Genomic DNA, 26,806 nt, shown 5'->3' on the forward strand with positions numbered 1-26,806 from the left:
TTTTAAGATTTTATTTATTTATTTGTCAGAGAGAGTGAGCACAGGCAGACAGAGTGGCAGGCAGAGGCAGAGGGAGAAGCAGGCTCCCCACTGAGCAGGGAGCCCGATGTGAGACTTGATCCCAGGACGCTGGGATCATGACCTGAGCTGAAGGCAGATGCTTAACCAACTGAGCCACCCAGGCGTCCCTTCATTCCAATTTTTAAGGAAGTCCTATTCCCTATTTTGTTTGTGGTACAGTGTGTATAGCTGGGAGTGAAGACACGTTGGGAAAAAAATCCTGTAATACATTGTTATATCAAATACAGTTATTGTAACAATACCAATTAACCCCCAAGGAGAAACTTGGTTTAATTTTATTATTTACAATTTTTAAGGATTTATTAATTGTATACAGTGCAAAGAGCATTGCATCAAACCAATGAATGCTATTCTATACTTATTTAGAATACTTTATACTCTATACTTTATTTAGAATGTTATTCTATACTTATTACTATTCTATACTAATTTTTAAATGGATAAATATGACATTTTAATAGGGCCAACACGACAAATCTTTTCTTCAGTAAGAAGAATCTTTTCTTTTTGGTAAGAAAAATCTTTTCTTCCCTCTCCCCCGCTAACTTCTACTTAAATAAGAAATAAGAAGAGTAAGGTACAGTGGTGGTAGGGAAATGAATTTTGTTGATTTTAATATAAAAACACACCCAGCAATTTGTGGAGTGACTTCATCCCTGATGCCAAAGATTATCAATCGGTCTAAGAGCATGCAGTACATATTCACAAATAGGCATTTCTGGAATTATTTGAGAAGTGACATTTTCAGATTCCAAAAGGTACTATACATTTGTCCATTCTTCCATTCTTTCTCCCTCACAGACATCTGTCTATGACCAACTCAAAATGCAACTGCTCAATGGTTCTATTCACTTAAAAAAAAAAATCTTACTCTCTGCATGTTGCCAGAATTTTTATCTGTATTATTCTTTCGGGTTGTAAATACCAAAGCAGTAGCTTTCAGCTCTGATATCATGAGCCACTTATGTGTCCTCCTCTGTGTGAGAGAAAGGAAAGGATCACAACTCATGGAGTTGTGGGTGGGATATGGGAGGGACTCAGCAGAACTCACAGCTTGCCCTATAGGTATGCCTAGACCCCTAAAGCCTCTTGGGAGTGGGTCCTTCATGCAGAAGTCCTCTGTTAAATGTGCACCTTTAGAACAAAGGTTTAGGCCATGTTGATCCAGGTGATTCTACCCAACAGGGAGTAGTGTCATCACAAGTGGAATCTCACAAGGGCCCCTGCTGATGCTAGCAACAATGATGATAATGACAACGGTGACAGTGATGATTGATAATAAGGTGTCTTTGTTCTCAAGTAATCCCCAACTTCCCCTCTTCCATCTTTTCTTTGCCGAGACCCAGAAAAGCTGGAAAGTGGACTTAAAGCCAAGAACTCCTTCCTCCCGGGAAGCACAATGGAAGCTAAGAGTTAAGATGTACAAACTCTTCTCCTCTGCCCATTACACCCATAGGCCTGGATAAAGGTAAGAGCTGCTTTCCCATGTCTGATGGAGCCCCATCAGTGTAAGGTCAAGGTTCAGCATGGCTAGCAAAGAATAATGGGTGTCACTCTGTGGTAGACATTGTGCATTGTCTACCCAAGAGCCAGTCTCACCCCATACCCCTTCTGGTGTTTGCTCTGCAGCTCTAGGGCCTGAAACATCAATCAGAGGCGATCACAATAGTCTTCTCTCTGCCAGTAACAGGCTTAGGCATTGGTGCCTTGATTTAGTCCTTACCTGAGGGTAAGTCTGCTGCAGACACTCTGGAAAAGCTTTTCCTCTTTAGTTAAAAATAAAAAAGTTGCACAAGAGGACATTATTCTTTCCTTTGCTGGACATCTTGATACCTACACATGAGGCCTAGAGCTGCTGTGATCCCTGGGGGTCAGGGGAGGAGACACTGGCCATCCCAGTACCACTGTGGTAAGCTAAGCTGGGCCTGCCCCCTCTATAGAGTCCTAGTGATGGACGTCATAAGCAAGTTCCTGCTTAAACCTTAAGGAAGGCAGGTCTTCTGCTGCTTGTGGGTAATCTACCAGACACACCCTTTAGAAGCTCATCCAGGCTTGTCATCATCTTGTCAGGGATAGAGGCCATGAAATTGGTAAAGAAACCACAGGACCTGTGCATATGAGTGGCCCTGGCCACCTCAGATACTTGCTTGTTAAAAAAATCATTGAAAACTATAATTTATCCGTCTTCTGTATCCATTCATCACTCAGTCAATGAATATTCAGTTAGCTTTTCCTGTGGTTTGGCTGTAAAAGACACAAAGAAATGGAGTATAAAGGGGTGGCATGGTGCTTTGGCATTCACCAGGAACTTCACATGCACTATTTCATGCCCACAAAAACTCCATGAAATCAGTATTTATTATTCCTATTTCACAGATGAAAAAAATCTGAGGCTCAAAAAAGATTATCCAAATTTCCATAACCTGACTCTAAGTCCATGTTTTTTTTTTTTCCATCAAAATCTGAAATGTACCTTGCCTACAGGAAGCTTATGGTTGAAAATTGGGGAGATGAAGTATCCCTACATTTAGAAGGAAAAAAACAATATTTAGATGGCTGGTCAATAAATTTTACCAAGTACTTAGTACCAAATGTAGATGGTGAGAGCAAGCATCATTCAGGAGGAACTTAGCAATGTTGATGGAGAATCGGTGTGTATGTTTAGTGCAAATGGAAGATAATATTTCCCACACAGGGACTAACATCTGTATTGGAATCCAGATACAATCATATAAAAACAATTACAATTTCATATAAGTGAAAAATGCGTAAGCCAAATTCATGTTTCTTATCAGATCTTAGTTACCTACTTTTGTCATCTGTAAGTAATTAATTATCCAACCTTGAAAGGTTGGATAAAATAATTTCATTTGAAAAGCAATCATGCATGTATGTTGAGAATATTAGAGGAAAGAATTAAGGTGATCTCAGTTTGTCCCACTAACCATGCAAGTGAAGGAAATGGATTCACATCAGATTCTTTTTACTAATATTACTTATTTTACTTACAGAACTAATAACACTCAAGCCCTTTAAATTGCACTGTCTGATTCAGTAGCAAGTAGCCACTGGGCACATGTGGCTACTTAAATTTATATTTTATTTTTTAATAAGTTTTATTTTTAAAAAATTTTTTAAAGATTTATTTATTTATTTATTTGACAGACAGAGATCACAAGTAGGCAGAGAGGCAGGCAAAGATAGGGAGGGGAAGCAGGCCCCCCGCTAAGCAAAGAGCCCAATGTGGGGCTCCATCCCAGGACCCTGGGATCATGACCCAAGCCAAAGGCAGAGGCTTTAACCCACTGAGCCACCCAGGCACCCCTAAATTAAACTTTCATTTAATTTTTAATTAATAAAATTTAAAAATACAGTTTCTCCATTGCACTTGTCCCATTTCATGTGCTCAAAAGCTGCATATAGTTAGTGGCTACCATATTGGACAGCACAAAATATAGGACACATTTTTGTCTTTGCAGAAAGTTCTGCTGGATGTGGCTGCTCTAGATTCTGGCACATGATAGACTGTGATAGAGAATGCAGAGTTATTTCTTAAACGTAAAAGGGGAAAATACTCTGTTCATACTATAATGTTTTTTCATGGCTTTATATAATTATAGCAGAGTTGCTTTGATCACACATTACGAAACAAATATTTGCACTTTGCTAGGCACTGTATACAGGCACTATTTCAGTTCAGATGTTTCTCCCAGAATCTAGTGTCTAGCACCATGCAGGAAAATGGTCTGACTCAATAATTGTTTATTAGTGGGATGACTCTGAGGAGCAATGCAGCAGACCTTAGAACTTCTTCCTCTGCCACTGGACAGGTTAGGTATGTGACCGATGCCTCCACTGCAGAGGATAAAGCAAATTCTTACTTGCTTACCCAACCTCTTCTTTGCTGATAGAATTCCAGTTTTATTCAGGACAGTAATGTCCCCAGGCAGAGCAATGGATCAAGATTTTTCCACACACACATGACAATGTTATTTCAGCTTTCCTACCCTCTCTTTTAGCAAGTTTGGCCATGTACTCCAGATTTGGCCAATGAGATCTAAGTAGAACTCTGAGGTAGGTAGAAATTCTGTAAAGTCTTTTTCCTTCCTATAAAAGGAAATTGACTTGACTATACCACTTGTCCCTTTCTCTTCCTACTTGTTTTGAATGTGGATGTGATATCTGGAGGTGCCACAGGCATCCCGCAACTGTGATGAGATAAGTGAAGAACCAAGAAAACCACAGACAGAGGCTTTGTTGTTGCTGGGGTGCTGAGCTAACTAAGCCCTGAACCACCACCAGACTTCCTACATAGAAAACAAGAAACACCTGTTCTTTTGAGCCACTTTTAACTAGGCGTTCTATTACTTGCAGCTAAAAGCAATCCTAATTTTTACAGAATATTACGGTCCAACTTTGGGTTCCTGGACCCAATTTCAGCACGGGGGATGGAGGTAGGGGAAAGGGTCTTTCCAACACAGGCCCAGGCAATTTTTAGACACCAGCAGGGTGTTTGAGAATTCAACTCAGCTCTTAATAGCATCTACTTGGAGACAGCAGCAGAGTCCACAGGTTAAGGGCTCAGTCCTACAACACTGTCTCCATCCACTGCAGTTGCTTGTCAAAGCCCAGATTGTCACCAGTGATTCTGACTGACTGGCCATAGATCAGAGGCTCCCATGGCCCTTTCCTCAGGTCTGATTAATTTGCTGGCGCAGTTCACAAAACACAAAACACAAAGAAACATTTTACCTACCAGATGACCAGTTTATTATAAAAGGATAGGACTCAGAAACAGCCAGATGGAAGAGATGCAGGGGGCAAGATATGTGGGAAGGGATGTGGAGCTTCCATGCCCTCTCCATTCTCCCCAAATCTCCATGTGTTTACCAACCTGGAAGCTCTCTGAATTTCATCCTTCAGGTTTTAATGGAGGCCTCATTACATAGGTATGATTGGTTAAATAGTTGGTCATTGATGGATTCAATCTCCAGCAACTCTTAACACCCAGCCCAGACGTAGGACTGAGGGTGAGATTAACCCACTAATCTCTGTTGGTTCTACAGGCAACCCACCCTGTCCTTAGCTTATCTAAAGGCTTTCCAACTGTCACTTCATTAACATAACAAAAGACACTTGGCTCCCTCTTATCACAGGAAATTCAAAGGGCTTTAGGAGCTGTGACTCAGGAACCATAAACAAAGATCAAATATATATGAGAAATTTTTTTGGTCATCTGAATGGCCACGTATATTTCTTACAAAACACAGTATCTGGGGCGCTTGGGTGCTTCGGTGGGTTAAGCCTCTGCCTTCAGTTCAGGTCATGATCCCAGGGTCCTGGGATGGAGTCCTGCATTGGGATCCCTGCTCACTGGAGAGTCTGCTTCTCCCTCTCCCTCTGCCTCTACTCCTCCTCCTGTGCTCTCTCTCCCTCTCTCTCTCAAAAATTAATAAATAAAATTTTAAAAAATATAATAATAATAACTACAAAAAAAAGTGGCACCATGTGACATTCATGACTTTCATAAGAAGTCTTAGAGTTTCTGTTTATACTGGTGGGCATGCTCCCTCATGGGACACCCTCTCTGGAGGAAACCAGCAGTCATGTAAGAAATGCAACTACATGAACCACTTGTGTAGAGAGTGTGATACTGGCCAGCTGCCAACTCTTCCAGCCCTCTCATCTGAGGCATAGGACCTGGGTGAATGAGCCACAATGATGGAAACAGCCAGGTGCCCCAAGACTAAGCCATTTTATTTTTAAATTTTATTTAATTTTTTAAAGATTTTACTTATTTATTTGACAGAGAGAGAGCACAGGCAGGAGTAGCAGCAGGCAGGGAGAGGGAAAAGCCTGAGCTCAAGGCACTTAACTGAGCCACTGAGGAGTCCCTAGAATAAGCCATTTTAAACACTGTCTTCTCAGAACTTCATTTTAATTCTTTGAACATCATCATCATATTGAGCTAATTCTCAATATCTCTCAATATCTCTATCGTCATTTTACCAGATTTCCTGTTTCCCTCACTGGAATCAGGACCATCTGGTACAGTTGTGGAGGTCATGCACTGCACAAACGTGTCAGACCAAGGGGTTGAGTAGTGGTTGAAGTAATCTTTTTTTTTTTTTTTTTTTTTTTAGTTAACATAACATGTCATGTAGCCTAGTGGCTGCCCTGACTGGGACAGACAGTCTGCCAAAGTTTTCAGTCCACCAATTCTCTTTGCTGATATTTGATTGTCTATACAGTGTAATTCAATCTTACCTTTACTCCCATTTTCCTTTTTTTTTTTTTTTTGGCATCACTGATGCCTTGAAGTACTACTCATTGTGCCTCCTGTAAGTCCTGTATTCCTTTTTTTCTCTTTCCCTATTAAGAAACTCTTTTTTTTTTGATCTCTCAATTGAAGCAGCTTGTTTTCCTAATTATACACAGTATTTGCCTATTTTTTAAAAAAAGATTTTATTTATTTATTTGCCAGAGAGAGATAGAGACAGAGAGAGAGAGCACACAAGCAGGGGGAGCTGCAGGCAGAGGGAGAAACAGGCTCCTCACTGAGCAGGGACTCAATCCCAGGACTCTGGGGTCATGACCTGAGTCAAAGGCAGGTACTTAACTGACTGAGCCACCCAGGTGTCCCTAATATTTGCCTATTTAAAATATTTAAAGAATACATAAAAGTATAAAGAAGAAAGTGAAAAACAACAACAACAAAATCACCTGAAATCCCATCCTTGAGATAACCATCATTAACATTTAGGTGATTTTTTTCATGTAACTTTTTTCATATATATGGGATTTTGTGGATCATCCTGCCTGCTTTCTCCAATCCTATCCCTGGATGATAAATGCAGAACCGATTAATTAGAGCCCGCTATAAATTTAGTTGTCAGACTTTGCCTGAATGCTTTTGTTTTGTTTTTTTACTTTTTTTTACTTTTCAGTTGGCAAGCTTTAAAGACAGAAGCTGGGAAGGTGAAGTGTATCAGACCAGGATGGCCTATTTGCTGGAACAAGGCCAGATAGAGATACCAGAGCCAAAAAAGTAAGATTGCAATGGAAGCCAAGGAGGCATCTTGCAGAAATCCTGCTAGACACCCTAGAGTAGCTCTATAGGGCTTTAATATAACCAACTCCAGGTGCTAAAGTCCTTACAGGTGTAAGTAGAACCCTCGACAGGCTGGAGTTCCAGCTCTTGAGAACCAACTCAGTGTTGTTCCTCAGTAGGTTATTCCCCTCCCCCCACAAGCCTGACTGTGAGCCTTGGAACCAGCTCTTGCCAACAGAAAGGCTAAGGGATCCCTAAGCATTTCCGAGATGCCCTGGTATAAATCAGGTCACTTCCAGACTTCTCTCCCTGCTGGTTTGGGATTCACTTTTCACATATCTACAGTTATCACTCATCCATCTGCTTTACAGTTTTCAAAATGTTGACGATGTTTGGCCTCACGGATGTGTGCCTCTTTTACATTTATTTATTTTTAAACTTTTTTGTTTGGTTTTTTGGCTATCCTTTTCAAGGGGCTTAGGAAAGAAATTGAAGTAAATGTGTGCTCCGCTCATCATTTTAAAATAGAAATTAATACAGAAGTATTTTCAAAGGAGAGCAGCATGGTAAAAACATTATTTTGAGAAGCTAAGATTATCTTTAAAGTGCAGGAAAAACCAGAGGGTCAGAAATGTAAGTCATGGAGTCAGGAGAGCACAGGAGACTCCAAGAGGGAGAAAAATCAAAGGTCTAAAATATGATAGTGGCAAAGAGAATGAAAAGAAAGAGCCAAACCTTTAAAAAAGGGAAAGGAAGGAATTTGTTGACCAACTGATAAAAGGGAAGAAAGAAGAATCCGTGCATTGTTGAGCTTGGGACAGAATGACTGAGAGACCTCTACGAATTTAGGAGAAGTAATGAAGAGGTTTGGGGGGACAACTGATGGGTTCTATTTTTGTGACAGTGAGGGTTGAGAATGAGGGAAATGGGTGCTATTTTCTTACAGCAGCCAAAATAGAACAGAAATTCTGCCAAAACTCATCAAACCTTTTTATTAATTGATAGGGTAATAACTTCTAAAATATAGAATCTATATTCAAGAACTTCTAAGTTAATATGGGAAATGGACGGACTCAGAGATTCAGGTGATAATGTCTTCTCTTCCTCCTTATGAAGGTCATAATTTTTCAGGTCATGGGTTTTTATTCTTGGGAGAAGACAAAACAGAGTTTTGTTACAGTTTAAGTTTGGGGTACTACAATGAAATCAGAGGACTGAGAAAAATCCTACAGCTTCTCATCCTACTGGTAGTCAGTCTGCCATTTTAGTCAAGAGACCATAATGGTCTTTTTAAAGAAATCTGATTAGCCCAAAAAGCAAAGCCTAAATATACAGACAACAGAGGCTCCCTGTGCCAGTCAGGGATCTCCATAGAAACAGAATCAATAGGATATATGTATATTTATATTAAGAGATTTATTTTAAGGAATTGGCTCATGCAATTGTAGGGGGCCAGGAAATGCTAAATCCATGGGACAGTCCAGTAGGCTGGCCACTCAGGCAAGAGTTGATGTCATGATCTTGATTCTAAAATCTGTAGGACAAGCCAATAGGTTGGAAACTAAGGCAGGATTTCTTTGTTATAGTCTGGAGGCAGAATTTTTTTTCTCTGGGAAGCTTTTTGCTCTATAGGCCTCTTAACCTATTGGATAAGGTCCACCCACATTATTCAGGATAATGTCCTGTAAAGTCAGCTGATGGTAGATGATAATCACATCTATGAAATGACTTCACAGCAATATCTAGAGTAGTATTTGACCAAACAACTGGGCCAAGCTAAGCCTAGCCAAGGTGACACATAAAATTTAGCCCTTGCACTCCCCAGTGAAACTGCTCAACCGTATTGCCCGAATACCACCCAGGTTGGGTGGGAGATTACTTAAGAAAAATAGTAATAAAATAAAAATAAAAAGATTGTCTAAACACTCCATGCTAAAGAAAGAACAGTTAATCAAGAATCAGTAAACATCTGAGCAAAGTCCTTTAGAGGAAACAAAAACAGTTTAGGGAGAAAGAAACAACAAAATAACTATAATTAAGATTCTCGGGGAGATAAAAGACAGTAATGTAACCATGTAACAAGAAAAACTATTGGGAGGGAGAAAGGTTTCAGAGGACAAAAAGGAGCTCCTTGAAATTATCAAAATTATAACATAAATTGAAAGCTCAGTAAGAAGGTTACGAGATAAAGTTGAAGCAATCTCTAAGAAAGTAAAACTAAATGGCAAGAGATGGAAAATTGACAAAGGGGAAAAAGAGGTCATTTTAGGAGGATCAAGTCTAAATAAGATTTCCAGAAGGAAAACAGAAAATGGAGGAGGGGAAGTTACCAAAGAAATAATTCAAAAACATTTCTGAGCATTAAAGGTTATGAGTTTTCAGATTGAAAACCTTTACCAAGTTCCCAGCCCAGCAGATGAATATCCATACCAAGTAATTTCATCATGAAATTTAAGGAATCAAAGATAAGACAGTAAAACCTTGGGTGAGTGGGATGGATAGATTTATATACAAATGATCAAGAATCAGACTGACTTCAGGCTTCTCGATGGCATCAGCTGAGGGCAATGAAATGATGCCTTCAAAACTGTGAGGACACATGATATTTTTTACCCAGAATTCTATTTCCAACCAAAGCTAGCAAATGTAATGGTAGAAAATGAAGTTTTTGTAAATAAAAGTTTTCTAACGCTCACTTTCTAACCACTTTTTCTCAGCAAGTTGTAAAGGATCTACTTCTCCAGGAAAAGGAGTAAACAAAGAAGAGGAGAAGAGATTTGGGAATCCGGGACTCTAACTAAAGAGATAGGCAGGGACACCTGGGTGGCTCAGTCAGTTAAGCATCTGCCTTCGGCTCAGGTCATGATCCCAGGGTTCTGGGATCGAGTCCCGAGTGGGGCTCCCTCCTCAGCGGGAAGCCTGCTTCTCCCTCTGCCTGCCATTCCCCCTGCTCATGTGAGCTCTCTCTGACAAATAAGTAAAATCTTTAAAAAAGAGAGAGAAAGAGACAGGCGAAGAGAATACTTGGCAGGATGAAGGGAGATCCCAGGACACATCGGGGATGGAGAGAGCAGTCAGTCCAAATGAAATAAGATCAGAGGATCCTGAGACAAGTTGTCTCCAAGAGTATGAAATTAATTATCGCACCTAGTGTATTTGGATGTATTAAGAGAGTTACACCTCTTGGGGACTGTTTGGGGGCACAAAACTAAACAATTAAAAATAAATATATTATATCCAGGAAAAGCAAAAGGTCATTGAAGACAGGAAAAGTAATAATATTAGTTAGTACCACTTGGTTTGATTATAAATAGTATTTACCTAGTGAAAACAAGATAAATCTGTGGCTTAATGAAATCACATGTTCGCATGGAGAATGTATGTGTGTGATGCAGGCAGGGAAGTGGAGGAAGACAGCTAAATCCTTACCTTGCATAATACAAATAGATAATAATTGATACTAAAAACAATCAAGAAAAAGTAGATACTTCAGTTGCAGTCCAGTAATGTTATTTAAAGATTAAGAGGTGAACTTGGTTTTTTTTTTTTTTAAAAGATTTTATTTATTTATTTGACAGAGAGAAATCACAAGTAGATGGAGAGGCAGGCAGAGAGAGAGGGGAAGCAGGCTCCCTGCTGAGCAGAGAGCCCCGATGCGGGACTCGATCCCAGGACCCTGAGATCATGACCTGAGCTGAAGGCAGCGGCTTAACCCACTGAGCCACCCAGGCGCCCCTGAACTTGGTTTTTTTGAAAATTTTCTTTTCTTTCTTTCTTTCTTTCTTTCTTTTTTTTTTTAAATGTTTATTTGACAGAGCGATAACACAAGCTGGGGGAGCTACAGAGGGAGAGGGAGACGCAGACTCCCCACTGAGCAGGGAGCCCCAGTTGGGGCTTGATCCCAGGACTCAGAGATCATGGCTTGACCGGAAGGCAGCCACTTAACAGACTGGGCCACCTAGATGCCCCCAGATGTGAATTTAAAAAGAGAAAGAATTAGAATTAAAATTGTCTCTGGGAGGAAAAAAAAAGTATGGTGGGGACAAGGAGAGAAGATAGTTGTTTTTCATAATAAGTTTTGCTGAATTGTTTGATCCTTCTGGCATACATAATTTTGACATTTTTTTAGACTCCCAAACCTGTTGGATAAAACCCAAACTCTTGGCGGTCCAAGAGCTCACCTTAGGGAGTTAGAGTGACCTGGATTCTAAAACCAGCTTGGCCACGTTCCAGCTGTGTAATCTTGGGCACATTATCTAAGTTCTCCAAACTCTGTGGAAGGGGATAATAGTTCTCATGGTAACGGTGCAAAGCGACTGATCCACAGCCCTCATTGTAAAGAATGAAGAAAAGAACCCATGTCAAGTCTCAGCATTATGACTGAAGCACCGCCCCCCAACCAGTATTGTATAAACTCTCACTAATGTTTTTTGCCTTGATCAGGCTGACATTCAAGGCTCTCCGTTATCTCTCCCATCTGCTTTTCTGACCTCCCATCATATTCCTCTTCTAGACAAACTGGAAGCTTGGGCCAGGCCATCTCGTCCTTCCTGAAAGGAGCAGGCTCTTGCCTGCCTCCCTGCAACTGTTTGTTTTCCTTGTCACCGACCTATTTTGGTTGAGATAACAATGGAAATGCAATGTGTTACACCCTGTAAATAACTAGACAATATTTGCATTCATAGGATCGAAATCCAAGATGTAAATATTTCCTCTAGGGGCTAAAAGCCGAAAGGAGGAGTTCCATTTTTGCTCAAGATGTGTTAATCTTGTCATCACTCGAGGTTGCTATGGTTCCTGTTTGGCACTTCCAGGCCTTAAGCTTATGCCACTATATCTGAACAAGTGGAAAGAACCACATTTGATTGAGCCAGGGAGACCGGCAGGGTATCTTGTGAGATAAGTCACAATTTGCAAGTGGAAAAACAAGCCAGAATTTTTGTGTCTCACTTACACACAGATTCTCGCTGTTCCTGACACTGAGTATTTCCAGCTTCGTTTTTTTCCTGGGGAACAGGAACAATGTATTTTGTAAACCAGGAGATACTCTTTTCTCTTTCGTGTGGCACAGTTTAAGTGGGGAAAACCCAGGAGCCATGTACTTGTTGTTTTTTAGAATAAAGTCTTCGATTTTGTAAGTAATTTGTTAGAGGCAGTGATTTCATTAGAGAGACTTCATTAGGATATAAAGATAAACATGTTCTAGCCTAAAAAATAAGGGTTAAACCAGAGAAAATTCAGCTAATTAACTTGGACAATTAATACTCTCTGTCGACTCTACAATTATTTTCGAATTCACAGTCATAGTTAGAAGGGTTCCTTGGACAGAAATCAATGTTGTGTTTTTATGAGACTCACTAACATATCTCTGGTGACATCTGTGCCCATCTGTGACTTTCTTGGTTCTTATCTAGCCTTTTAGAGACTTTTGGTCTCTGGTGTTTATGGGAAGTAAATAGTAATATGGGAATAATGTTAATGGCTCTTGCTTCCCTAAAATGCTCACAAGATTTCAAAACTTTATAAATCATCTTATAAGATTTCTTCTGCAGATTTAAAGAGGAGGGATAATATCATCTTTCTTCTAACCATCATTCTAAGGTGAGATCAGACAGACCCTCCAGAATCTTATACAAGTTTAACAGCATTTTGTCATTTATTATCCTTACCATGGATGTTTTGTTGACATTTGCCGACACTTTATGAATGTCCCTAAGGCATATGGTACTAAATCAGTTGCTATAAGGTGTACATCTGTGTAGACTAGGAATATTCTGTTTCCTCACAGGGTAAATAATTCACAAAGGGCTGTTTCATGTGAGCTGTATCTGCTTTTTAGGTATCAATAGTAAAGGAAGAGATGAGAGCGTTTTAATGTAAAACAGAATAGTAAAAACCCTCAGGTTGAGTTTTGAAATCCCCAATTCCCTTGGCTTTAAAATAAGATAAAGTAGAAGATATTTAGTAGAGCGAAGGACTTCTAAACTTTCACTTTAGTTTCAATTTCAACTTCAGGACATTTCAGGAACAATTAGAACGCAGGGCAATCTCTGTTTTGGATAATTTCTTCTAAACTGTGTATTAGCCCATGATTTCCCTTTACATCTAATTACTTTCTTGCTTATTAATATCTTTGTCAATTTATACTAAGTCCTGGATAGCAGACAAGGATATATTGCCAATGAGAAATTGCCAGTCATAGGTTGTGACTGTTCTTAAGGTAAAATCCAGGGGTGCCTGGGTGGCTCAGTCAGTTGAACATTTGACTCTTGACTTTGGCTCAGGTCATGATCTCAGGGGTTATGGGATCAAGCCCTGTGTCGGACTCACGCTCAGTGAGAGGTCTCTTTGTCCCTCTCCCTCTGTTTCTCCCCCTCCCCCTGTTCCTCCCCCTCCCCGCTCTCTCTCTTTCTCTCTCTCTGTGTCTCTAAAATAAATAATTTTTTAAAAAGGTCAAATCCTAAATAGGACCCATAAACCAAATTTCCAGGACCCTCAGTATGCACTGGCAACCAACAACCAACATGAAAGTAACACTGAATACCAGCCTCTGTGGTTGGAAAATTTCATCTGATAATGGCATCTTCCTTGGGTTCCGTACTACAGTGACTTCAAATACAATGGTTGCCAACTCTTCAATTAACAGATTGATGAATCTACTGAGAAATTGGGCAGTTCTCAAGTGGTAATCCCACTAATGGATATCATGCTTGATAAATTAATTCTGAGGCTTAACTTCTGTACAGAATTAGAAAATCAAAGAAAAAACAAAAATAGACAATGGCACAAGAAACAAATTTCCAAGAAATGGCGTGTAGCATCTCAGATAGAGGAGAACAAGAAGACATAGATCTTTCTAGAGACATGGCCCACGATGGGAGATGACTACCTCCTTAGCCTCCCTCAAGTGGCTGAGTGGCGTGGAATGCTGCCTTGTACATGCACGTGACATGAGTGCAAATCTTTTTGTTCAGGATGATTTTATTGGTGGTCTATGCAGGACTCACTCAATTACATGTGATGACCCTGTACATCTATAATGATGTTTAATTTGAGTTTTCCAGAACAACAGCTAATGAATGGCCAACAAAGCCTCACATCCCTTCCCACCAAGTGGTGCCCAGGAAACCCCACCCCTGATGGCACTTGGTAACTGATCATTAGGTTTAATATTTCCCTGATTTCTTTCTTTTTCTTATTCTACTTTTATCTTCTCTCTTTCAACTACTGGTAATACGCAGATTGGGGTCAAACACTTCATAAATTATTTCTGGTTTAATAGTCCTCGTTTTCAAATGTATTTTTCAGACTTTAATTAAACCTAGTCTCCCTGAGGGCCTATGGGGAAGCAGTGTTTTTTCTGCTTTCCAGAAGGGGACAATGGAACAGGAATAATGACTACAGGCAGTAGAAGTGGAAAGGGACAATAAAAAGGAAACTCTCCTGACCTATTCTGAATCTAGAAGCTTTTCTGCCTGTCTTCAGATCTCAGTTTACACCATGAAGCATTTTGGGGGAAATCTGTTTCCTTGAGGAGGTTGAGAGGCATTATATTCTACATTAATAACATGAGAAAAATTCTCATTAATTTCTTATAGGTGCAGCATCATATATAAAGTAAAATACAAAATATGAGAACACTGTCAAGTTTCATCTTATTTGCCGAGATAAAAATTATTTTCATTATTTATTAAAGTAAAAAAAATGATTATTTTATAAAATATTTTATTTATTTGTCGGAGAGAAAGAAAGCATGCAAGCAGAAGGAGCGGCAGGCAGAGGGAGAAGTGGACTCCCAGCTGAGCAGAAGGCAGACACTTAACCAACTGAGCCACCCAGGCATCCCCAAAATGATTATTTTTCTATTTCTAAGAAAACTTTATTCATAATTAAATGAGAAATAAGTATAATTTGGCCTACCTGCCTTCAAGTCATGTAGTTTAATGATCTTATATGATTATAATTTATTAAGACAATAAATTATAATTTATTAAGGCAATAAATTATAATTATATAAGATTATATAAGAATATATAAGATTATATAAGAAATATAACCACTTTGTCTTTAAAATCCACACCTAAGTGGACATAAAGCAGTTAAACAACACAACCTCTATGAGGCAGCCACTGGTTAGTTGTAGCTGTATTTACTGAGGCCAAAGAGTACCTTTGCAAGTGGTTTACCAAAATAATAATAATAATAACAATAATAAACACAGGGAACATATTTTTGGGGATAATGCAATATCCTTGAGAAGGCACCTATCCTTTCTTCCACGAAGAAAGAAAAAGAAAATTTTATTTTTAAATGTAGATAGCATAGGCCTGTTTTTAAAGAGAAGGTGAAAGAGATCCCCTTCCTTGAGGTATAATTCTGCGCAAATCTTAACAGATTATAGGAACAGAAGCAACAAGGTACAGGCATGAGACTGATGAATATCCTTTCATATAAAACCTGTATTTTTTAATTGAAGTAATAACTTACAGTATTATATTAATTTCAAATGTACAATGTAATGATTTAACAATTCTATACATTGCCCAGTGCTCATCACAATAAATGTACTCTTAATCCCCTTGCTCTGTTCACCTACCTCCCCTTTGGCAACCACCAGTTGGTCGTAAAATCTGTACTTTTAATAACTGCAGACGAGGAAATTAAATGAACAAGAATGTTCTATAGGCATCACATTGGAACAAAAACGCTTCAGCCTGGCCCAGTTTGGAGTGGACAGAGGAGCAGGAGTGACAGAGTTGAGGGGCAGAAGAAGCATAGGACATGGACAAGATGAGGTGAGAAACAGCCTCCTCTGTCAATAGGGCCCTGGCCCAGTTCATTACAGTGGACTTCTCACTATCTTTCCCGCACACCAGATGATCAATCCTGGCTAACTGCAGTGATTCCATTCACCTTGCCAATAACTGGCTTAGGAAAGGTGCTTGTGACCCAATAAGAAAACATCTGCTGAAAATGACAGAGTGGGTAAATGGAAAGAACTTCAGAATTTGATGACATTGTTGAATTATTGATAAACTCATCTTGACTCTTTCCCTTCTTTGGACTTCCATTCATGTGAAATAATGTTTCTTTATGTTTAAGCCAGTTTATTTATTAATTTATTGAAAATCTGATTGGCATTATTAATTGGCTCAGGAAATCGGGCAGCACTCCATCAAGTAGAGGGAAGCTCCCAAGCCAGTTAAATCAGGGTTTTCTGTTATTTATTAACCAAGAATTCTCTAATTGAAATAATTAATGAAATATATGGGGTATTTCACCAAAACTCTTGCAGGGTATATTTTTATTATGGTTTCCTTAATGTATATTTATACATAAGTTAGTCGAGCCTTGTTCATTCTATAATTTGGGTTCTCTTCTCAACTCAGCTCTTTCTCAAGCCCTAACTCAAGAATTCCTTTATATGTTGTTTAGTTAAGAGGCATCTGAATTAACCTACCCTAAATAACTTTGCAACCAAGATACTGGTGTTCATAATGGAAGGATAAGCAAGCAGCATCACTACAGAATAATGCATAAAACATCTATGCACATGTCACATATGATTCCCTCTAGGTTATGTAAAAAATGAGCTAATAAAGATGTCATCAACTAGTCAATTTGACATTCCTAATAATGTGCCCAGAAAATGAACAGAATATATAAAGAACTTCTTTATTCCTCTTGCTCTTCTGCCAACTGATGACTATCTTATTAATGACTATATACTCTCCATTCTGTGCTGGCAATTGGGAGCTAAACATTCACCATGGATATTAATATTCATGTTGCTGGAATTAGGAACAATGGGTATTAAAGAATAATCCAGTTATTTCAAGGATCTTGATCTTGATCTTCAGTCACTATTGCTGAAGCTGAAAAATACAGGTCTTTCAGAAAGAATATCCTTGGGTTAAAATTTGACTTTTTAGAGGAGCATGGCAAGAACAGCACTACAATGAATGCGGTCTATGGCAAATTCGAATAGTAAAGTGAAGTGCGGGTGGCCTCTCACCTAGGGTTTCTTACATCCTCTGGGGCCCTTTGTATGTCTTGGGAGAGCTCTGTCTTTTTGTCAGGACTCTTTTGTCCTTAGTGTGACCTTAATAACATATAGGTAGCAAAGGGAGAGATATAGTAGGGGAGATTTTAATTCTTGGACCCAGCATTTTTAGGAATACATTCTTTTCTTCTACATTTGTAGTCTTTCCATAGTGCTTAGTACCCCTAAGTGTACCTCATCGCACATCTGAGCTATTACAATACCTTGACCTCTGTTACTTCCCACTTGAAATAAATCTCATGCTCCTGTCAAGTTGCCTTTCATGTCCACAGTTCTTATTTATTACCCTCATGACAGCTAGAATTATTCCTTGAAAATATTTGCATAGCATACTGTGTTTCCTCCTCTTACTCTCAACTCTTCCATATCCTTATATCTTGATGTGCTTCTTGTAAGTAGCATGCAATTGAATTCTGTTTTCTTACCCAGTTTGACAATTTTTGTATTTTAATTAGAACATTTACTTTACTTACATTTAATATAATTATTGATATGTTTTGGTTTATATCCACCATCATAATGTTTGCTTTCTATTTGTTTCTCCTGCTCTATGTTCTCTTTTCTCTCATTTCCTGTCATCTTTTGGGTTGATTTTATTATCGTCAATATTCCAATTTCCTCCCTCTATTAGTTATATGTTCTTTTATTATTCTTTTGCTGCAGAGATCATATTAACTTGCCAAAGTCCAATATACTATTAGTTGATATTTTACCCTCTTACCAGAAATGTAAGAGCTGTAGAATCTTGAAACTCTATTTGCTCTCTCCTTACTTATAGGGTATTTTTGTATTTTAATTTCATATTTATTGAAAAGTCCACAATAAATTATTGTTATTTTATAGTCAATATTTATTTATGCTTACTCACATATTTACTCTTCTCATTCCTCTTCATTCTGTCTTGCATTTCTGGGCTTCTATCTGTGATCATTTTCTTTCTGCCTAAAAAAATATCCTTTGTATTTTCTTTACTGTGAATCTGTTAATATGAATTTTATTGATATTTGCTTGTCTGGATATTTATTTCAGTTTCATTTTTGAAGGATATTTTCATTGGATGTATAATCCTAGGTTGACAGTTATTTTCTTAAAGCATTTTAGATTAATTATCCATTTTCTTCTGGCTTCCATAAGTCTATGAAGAAGTTAGCTATCAGTTTGTTGTTGCTTTGAAATTTGTTGCTCCTTTTTTCCCCAGATGATTTTAAGATTTTTTTCTCCTTGTCTTTGGCTTTACTATGATGAATCTAGGAATGGAATTCTTTTATTTATCCTGCCTGGGTTCATAGAGATCCTTGAATATGGGGCTTAATGTCTTTCATAAATTTTGAAAAATTCTTAGCCATTATCTCTTCAAATATGGCTTCTGTCCCATTCTCTTTCTTGCTTTCCTGTAGGGGCTCCAATTATATGTATTTTGGACCTTCTCACTGCAAGCTCTATGTCTCTTATCCTCTGTTCTGAATTTTACACATGTTTCTCTCTCTACATTCTGCATATCTTCTTCTGCTCCATCTTCCAGTTCACTAAATCTCCTTTTAGCTTTGTCTAATCTGTTATTAATCTTTTCCATTGAATTCTTAATTTTAGTTAGTTATTGCATTTTTCAGATCTAAATTTGGGGGGCTCATTTTTAGGTTTTTGGTTCTCTTCTAAAATCTTGGTCTTTTTATTATTCTGACATAGTAAATACAGTTATTTTTAGGTCTGTGCTGGATGGAGCCTCAGAGGGTTTATTTCTATTTTCTCTTGTTTTCTAGGATTCCCTCATGTCTCCCTTTGTGTATTTGGCTATTTTGGGTGTAGTATATTTTTACAGAAATTTGTTTCTATAGGCATCAAGGGGCTCTAGCAATCCAATCTCATGACTACGCTGATTTGAAGCAGGTATTGAGTCCCTGTGGAAGGCAGTTGACTCCTAGGTCACCCTTACTTCTATAATATAGCCTACCGAACTATCCACCTAAAAGCCTAAATTGTTTACTAGGTTTATTCCCCACCTTTTTGTGATTTAAATTTTTTTTGCCTTGTTTTTACAAGCCTGGCAAATACACTCATTTCTCAATTTCTCAGCCACTTCTTCCAGAATTGGTAAAGGCTATATAAGAAAATTGGTAAAGGCTCTATAAGAAAAGTTCCGTAACTGCCAAGCTTATGTCTGTGATTTGTTTTCTCCTGGACCTTGGTCCTGTAATTCTTAATTAATTTGTTGGTTCTCTAATGCCATCAAGGTTGTTTTTTTTCCCCCAAAACATTTTGTCCAAGGTTTTGTTTTTATTATTGTTCTCAGTGGAGTGTTTGTTCAAATTACCTAGTCTACCAGGCCAGAAGTGAAAAATCTGATCCTTTAAAAACATAAGTCAAATGATGACACTGAAACTCTCCATAAATAAAATAAAAGTCCAGTGAATTTACAGTGGTCCAGAAAGTCCTATGCCATCTGGACCCAGGCTACCTCACCATGTTTATTGCCTCCAACTCTCAAATAACTCTCCAAAAATCTAATGATCAACTCAATGTACATTTCTAAAGTAGAAAGGCCATGTGATATGTCTGTTTTATAATCCCCATAGCATGTAGCATATTATCCAAGCAATATATCGGTTATCATTAAATTTGAATATATGCAAAAAATAAAGCCCCAAATAGTGGCTTGAACTAGACAGTTTATTTTCCGCTTCCATGGAAGAAGTCTGGAGATAGGCAGTGCAAAGGTATTATGAAAGCAGCAAGTATCAGGAACCCAGGCTTTTTTTAATCTTGTTGCATTACTCCACAAGGTTTCCATTCCCAAGGTTCATCTATGGCCTAAGATGGTGCTAAAGTTCCTGATAGTAGCTGCAAAAAGGAAGAGGGAAGTAAAAGAGTACCCCTCCATTTTAGCAGACTTTTCAGAAGACATAATATCTCTGCTTTCTTCTGATCATCTAGTCAGTCATGTGGCTTTACCTACCTACAAGGGCAGCTCAGAAATCTAGACTTTTAGCTGTAAAGCAGTGGGCTAAGTTAAAAATCTGAGATACTTTTAGAAATGAAGGGGAAATACGATACTGGTATGCAATTAGCAATCTCTGCTACAAACATTAAGCACATTTTCCCCTAAAGTTTCTTCAATTGTCTCTTTTTCTTGATCTTGATCACCTCAACTACTGCTCAGATACTAATACATTCAATGCTTACATCATTAAAATACACGATTTCAATCTTCCAAAGATTTTCCCTGCAAAATCCTACAACTGAAACTTCTCCACCAAGTAAAACAACTTATCTTTTTCTTATGCAAACCTAGAAATACTATTTCTTTAATAAAATCATTTTTTGGCAAAATGAGAGATGGGAAAATTTCCCCTGAACACCCACAGTTGTCAATCATATATTTTCAGTGAGTTTACTCCAGTCAACTGAATGTGAATGGTTCTCTTCATTATTTCATATCTGTGGTTAATTTATGTGGTGTGAGTGTCACTGTCTTAGTCCACGTGGTCTCTATAACAAAATAACAGACTTGGTGGCTTATAAACAACAAAGTTATAGCTAGTTTGGAGGCTAGGAAGGCCAAGATCCAGATACAGAAGATTCAGTGTCTGATGAGGATTTGTTTTCTGCTTCATAGATGGCCATCTCTTTGCTATGTCCTTCTGTAGGAGAAAGGGCAACAGATATCTCTGGGGGCTCTTTTATAAGGGCACTAATCTCATTCATGAAGGGTACACCTTCATGACCTAATCACCTCCTAAATGTCCCACCTCCAAATACCATCCAAATACCACTGGGGATTAGGTTTCAATATATAAATTTGGTGAGGACACAAACATTGAGTCTATAGCAGCCATCGTCTGTGAACCTCTAATGTGTTTCTTGGTACCAAAACTTTCTATATTGGATTTTGCTTAATGGGCTTCCTTACCACTAGAAAGTAACCTCCAAATGGTAGAAAGAATGTCTATTTTTCTCCTGTGCCTAGCATCTAGCATGGTGTGTGGGGCAGAGTAGGTGTTCATTACATATTTCTTGGAAGAAGGCGAAATTTAACCATTACTACACACCTATTATCTGCCAGGTAGTACAATAAGTATTTTGCAAATATAATTTTATGGATTCTTCAGAATAGCCAAATGTGGTAGGAATTATATCTCCTTTCACAAATAAGGTAAATGAAGCTTGAAGAAGATAAATAATTAAACTAAGTTATAAAGCCAGAAAGAGGTGGATCTGAGGTCTGACCTATAACGTTTGTCTCCTTTGTAAAGTCTCATTTTACCCTGGCATGTTTCTGTCAGCCAAGTGTGCTGTTCCCCAGCTTCCTCTGATAACAGGTTGGCTGATTTCATGATGAGATGAAAACAGTAAATAGTAGATTATTATCCTTTTAGTGACAAATTCCTGAAAGTCTCCTTGCTTTAACTAAAGGAATTCAGTTATAACAATTAGATTATAGGCATAATGGTAGGCAGTTGGGGGAATTGCTGGCTTAAAAAGGATAGATTCAGGAACATGTCTTCAAAAATCAAACAATGTGGATATTTCCCTATCCCGCTAACACCAATCGCCCACAAGGATCCATTGTTTAGGTGATATGATTTTGATATTAGGAGCTCTAGGAAAAGCAGAAACAATGACAAAAATTTCAGCCACGGTATCAGATAAACTTTAAAGAGTAAGGAAAAGGCAAGAAAGGCAGAAAAGATGGAGGAAAAAAGAAGAGAGGGAAGCATACACAAAAGAGCAGAAAACATACAAAACAGTGAAGTGGAGAGGGGAAAAGAATGGCATCCATTTGTTTTGTTGTTGTTTTGGGTTTACTTCCTTTAGCTGCTCAGCTTTCAGTCCTCATTCTTTCAGTGATAGCATCCCCATTTACCTATTGGTAATTCCATCCTCACTTTTGGATACCATCTGGTGGGACTGTTGTTCTTTTGGAGACCCGGCCTTCCCCCAGGCCCTGAGTGAGGAAGAGTTGAACCTGGCTAAACCAGTTAAATGCTCTCTTCCTGGAATCAAAATCCTTTGTTTTAGATGCAGCTGTTGATAAGTTCATGCTGTGGAGACTCCTGAGCTGTTTGGGTCTATCCTTTCCACCACTGGGTCTTCAGCTCCTCTTCTCAATTCTCGGAGCTTTCCCAATTTACTCAATAAATTCCTTTCTTGCTTAAGTTTACCAGAGGCAGCTACTGATGTTTGCAATCAAAGAAGACGAGCTGATACAGTCAAGGAAGAAGGGAGGTGGAAATAAATGCTGAAATTAAGATCTGGGATGAGATCCATTGAGAATCTATTTTCAGTTTCCCAAACACTAGGTACTGGGTACAAACCTAGTTCAAATCTCAAACAAAGTATAAATTAGTGTTCCATCATCTTAGATCTCTAGGAGCAAATATACTCACTCTCTAAAGTAGCAGAGGGTTTCCAAAAAGTGAGCGTAATATTCTTTTCCAAGGATTGCCTATCGAAGGATTGACATTTCAATCTGGGTTACTGAAAAAGGATGTGTTTCCTGAAAGACAGAGATTTACCTTAGTTTTTACTTTACAAGATCTTTGTGTCTTTGATAATTTCCCATCTTTGGCATGACTAAAGGATTTTTCCATTCAAATCAACCTCCTTCAACTTGGCTAGTCCCTCCTCCCTCCCCTCTGACTTGCCCCATGGGATTCTTTCTTTTCACTGCCAGGGATTAAATTCTCTGTGAAAGCCTTGAAGGCAATAGACATCTGTACTGGAAAGGAGATACAAAACTGTCCAAAAAGAGAGAAGCACTCCCAAAGCTTAAGTGAGAAAATAATTGAACTCTTTATTCATACTGGAAAAAAGTCTGGTTTCAAACTGAGTTTCTTATTGACTTTTTTTGTCATAAAAGGATCATCGTTTGTGTTGAATAAGAAACGGTTATTGTTCTATTTTTACCAAAGATGCTAAGTTTGCATGTTTTAAACATCAAACAAACATCTCCATAGAGAATGGCTTGCTGCCAATTTCTGGTGAGCGGGCCAGACTTTCAGAGAGGCCCACTTACACCATTTCTGTGTTGGTGGGTAAGCAATTCAAGATAGAAGGCTGAATTAGAATTCAGTCCTAATCCTAGGGATGATGTTTTTATTAGGTCTTAGCCTGATGGTCAGAACACAGTCCCACATCGCTTTTGTAGCTCAGATCCATTGCTCTCTCTTCAGGCCATGCACATGACAGGCATGGTGTTGTTAGCCATGTGCAAAGAGCAGATGCCATGAGTACAGATGAGAAAGACCCAGAGTATATCGTGTAGACCTTATCAGTACTAATCTCTCCACCTTATAAGTATCTTACATTAATATTATATTCTGGCAGCTGTTGTGTGGAGTCCTATGTTGTACCAAACAAAACGGTCAGTTTAGACATGATAAAGGGGATCATGTAAAAATGATACATTATCAGAACTCTATCATCTCAATATTAGGTGTTGTTCAGTCTATTTATCTAACAACTCCTGGGAAGCCTGAGGCGGGAAATGAAGGAATATGGTCCATAGAGGAGAACTGAGCTCTGGATATTAACTCTTAGAAAATAAACCCCTGAAAATGTCTTCTCTTTATGTTTATTTGCCAAGGGAAATGGTGTATTTTTTTGCTCTGTGTGAAAATTCAGCTTGGGGAAGGAAAAAATCACATATGTTATTATGTCGGGTCTCCCAAATGGTTATAGGACTGACCCCTTCAGTAAAACACCTCAGGGTTCTTTGCTTTTCTTATAATTGCTCGGGCTTCAGTTCTATTGAAAAGTGACTGGAAAAGCCCTTCTATGAAATGACTCTTTAATATTTGATAAATGAGGCCGTCTTGTGGGCCTAGATCGTTGCAGCTGTCATGCTTCTCCGCTGAGACTGTGTATGCTCACATGGGATGGTCATTAAGCAAACCTTTTAAGATGACAGGACTTCAGTTCTTCTGTCTCATTTCCCAGAAAGAAGAATAATGGAATGAAGTCTGGAGAGTTAAAAGGGAAAGAAAAGGATGGGCACCCTTCCCCCACCACAGCTTGCTAACCTAGAAAGGCAACATAATTTGTGGTAAAGAGCTGCATTCTAAGTGGCAAAGTACATAGGAGGTATTTATTTCTGCATCTTCATGACAGTTTAATGAGATAGGAGGAGAATATTATTATTAGGCCCTTTCTGATTTGAGAAAATGGAGACAAAGGGATGCTGGAAAATATATTAAATATTACACTATTAATCTGAATTAAAAGACCAGAACTTGCTCAAATATCTTAGTTCAGGGAAATGAACCTCCAGCTGGAGAGTGAATAGGACAATATAGATACTAGATACTCACTTTTGTCTGGATCCAGACGTTATTTCCATTCTAGTCCAAGTGAGGTTTGCTTTTAACCACAGACTAAGAGAGCTCTGGTCTCTCCCCAGAGAAATCAGACTGTCAGACCTCTCCCCTGGATTTCTCCTTCCTGCTACACACTCCCACACCCCATGCATACTACACATACCTACCAGCTGCCCACCAGAACCAGCTGCCTCAGGACAGGGCTGTCACGAGAAGTCTTCCTATGGATGGACAGCCCTTGGCAATAGCGTGGATCCTCGGCAAGAGCATTCCTTTGGCTTCGGTTCTGGCTTTGGGCTCTGACCCAGGTCTGGCAAAATAATACATACCGATTGTAGAAAACATGAAAAGTACACAGGATTTTAAAAAATTGCTTATAATCTCAACCCCCGGAGTGACTAATGTCCATATATTGGTATAATTTACAAATTTTAAAATTTAGATAAAATTTTAAAATTTTATCTAAATAAAACATAGCAGTGTTCATTTAGTTGGGGGTCACATTATATATTCCATTTAGAATCCTACTTTACTTTTTTATTTAACTGTGTATGTGAGCACTTCTCCATGTTATAAAAAACATTTTTTGTAATTACCACACACCATCTATGATATAAAAATTAAAGATTATAGAGATCAAGGAGAAACCACAACACTGAAGGAGGAAAAAGGAAACAACCTAAAAGATGAAGATGGAGGAATTATTGTTCTAATTAGCAATTTGCTGATCCTAAACATTATGGAGGAGGGTGTTCAAGGAAGAGATTAGGAACTGGTACATAAGGAATGAAGCTGCTTTGATAAATGTATAAAATAATGAAAAGATAGTTAGTAAAGGTGTAATATATAATATTTAAATACCAAGAAAACAATTGCTATTGTGCAGCATCGAAATATATTGATAACATTAATTAATTAAAAATTTATTAAATAATAAAAGGGAAATGCCTGCATTTTAAAGATTTTTAAAAAAATTATTTGTCAGAGAGAGCACAAACAGGCAGAGCACAGGCAGAGGCAGAGAGAGAAGCAGGCTCCCTGCTGAGCAAGGAGCCCGATGCAGGACTCAATTCCACAACCCTGGGATCATAACCCCATATGAAGGCAGCTGCTTAACCAACTGAGCCACCCAGATGTCCTGGAAACACCTACATTTTAAAAAGAAGCCTAGAGGAAACATGCGAAAAGGAGCTCCTTAATTGTAAGAATAATATTCTTAATGTGGCATTGCAGGTTCTGACATTAGATTCCCTTTGTGAGCTTTAGTGAGAAGTTAGAAAAAGAGGTAGACAGGATGTTAAAGGCAGAACTGTCAGATTCCTCCCCACCCATGCCAAAGATTATTCTCAAGGACAAGAAAAAAATTGTGGCAGTATTCAACCTCTAGCAAAGTAGTTTGTGTTCACTGGAGATTGTTCCTGATACCACCAGCCCCTCCCTCCTTTGTTTCTGAGCCATCTCCCTCTTCCCAGTTATAGCCCAGGGGTGGGAGAGAGCTGGGAGGACAGGGCCTTGGAGATGATTATGGCTTATTGCAAAGATAATGGGCTGGGGCTCAGACAGAAGCTGCCTTCCAATCCAGGCATTGTTACTTCTAGCTGTGTCACCCTGGCAAGTGATTCAGACTGTCTGGGATTCCCTTTACCCCTTTATACAGTGGAGATAATAAAATCTTCCCTCTTATAGGATATTAAGTAAAAGTTGGTTGTTGTTCTTTATACTTTGTTTTTATTTGTCCATATATTTCAGTCCCTCCCACCCCCACTTTTTTTGACCATGGAGTTGTGGCTCATTTCAACAGTGATTCTGGTTTCTTGTTCATTTCATCTTTATCATTAATTACCTGAATTTGTGCTAGGATAAGCTAGAGAGTTTCCTTCATCTTAGTGCTTGTCATTTGATGTTTAATAAAGCTCATAGGTGGCACTAATAATATTCTTTAAACATTCATTAAACAAAAATTCCCTCAATAGATTTTTTTATTGAGAGCCCAATATGTGCTAAGCACTCTGCAAAATGATATGGCTAGAAATTAATAAATCCTAGCTAGATAAGAAACTCAAAGAGACGATGTCCAATATATTCAGAGAAAGGTATAGACAACTACTTTTAAAATGTATAAGGCTGATAAAAATTGGATTCTCAATATAATATAAGTTAATGACAATATTAGTTTAATTTTAGGAAACTTTCTGATAGGGTAAGAATATGAATTTAGAAATTAGAAAGGTAAAATGGAGTGGTAATAAGGAGACTTAATTTCAGCCCATGCATTAGCTATACAATTTTGAGCAAGAC

At 38.4% G+C, this 26,806-nt stretch overlaps 1 protein-coding gene across 1 annotated transcript in view; it reads right to left on the reverse strand.

The window, feature by feature from the left end:
- Nucleotides 1-370: 370 nt before the first annotated feature.
- The window catches only part of LOC309849190 (uncharacterized protein), a gene marked incomplete at its 5' end in the record, with an annotated part of 43,279 nt that continues 16,843 nt past the window's right edge, over nt 371-26,806 (reverse strand). The window contains 3 exons of the mRNA XM_082701513.1: nt 371-2,325; nt 22,580-22,689; nt 24,676-24,818. The remainder of the gene's footprint in view (nt 2,326-22,579; nt 22,690-24,675; nt 24,819-26,806) is intronic.

Source organism: Mustela nivalis, assembly GCF_964662115.1.
Source record: "Mustela nivalis genome assembly, chromosome: 15".
NCBI lineage: Eukaryota > Metazoa > Chordata > Mammalia > Carnivora > Mustelidae > Mustela > Mustela nivalis.